Genomic DNA, 249 nt, shown 5'->3' on the forward strand with positions numbered 1-249 from the left:
GCGGGTCGGCCTGCCTCTGACAACGGCCAGAATTCATTTAACATTCATTAATCCGCATACCGTCCGTTCTCGCGAGGCTGCCAGCGAAACCCTTTATGTATTCATTCATCTGAATTTCATTTGTTTGTGGAGGATGAATGAATCCCATTTACATTAATTCATTTTGTGTCCCTATTTAATGCATGCTTGTACATTGACTCTGATATCAGCGTAGGGTTGGAGGAAATCATTTCGATTTTATTTTTTTTG

This window comes from Penaeus monodon, chromosome 33, assembly GCF_015228065.2.
Source record: "Penaeus monodon isolate SGIC_2016 chromosome 33, NSTDA_Pmon_1, whole genome shotgun sequence".
Lineage (NCBI taxonomy): Eukaryota > Metazoa > Arthropoda > Malacostraca > Decapoda > Penaeidae > Penaeus > Penaeus monodon.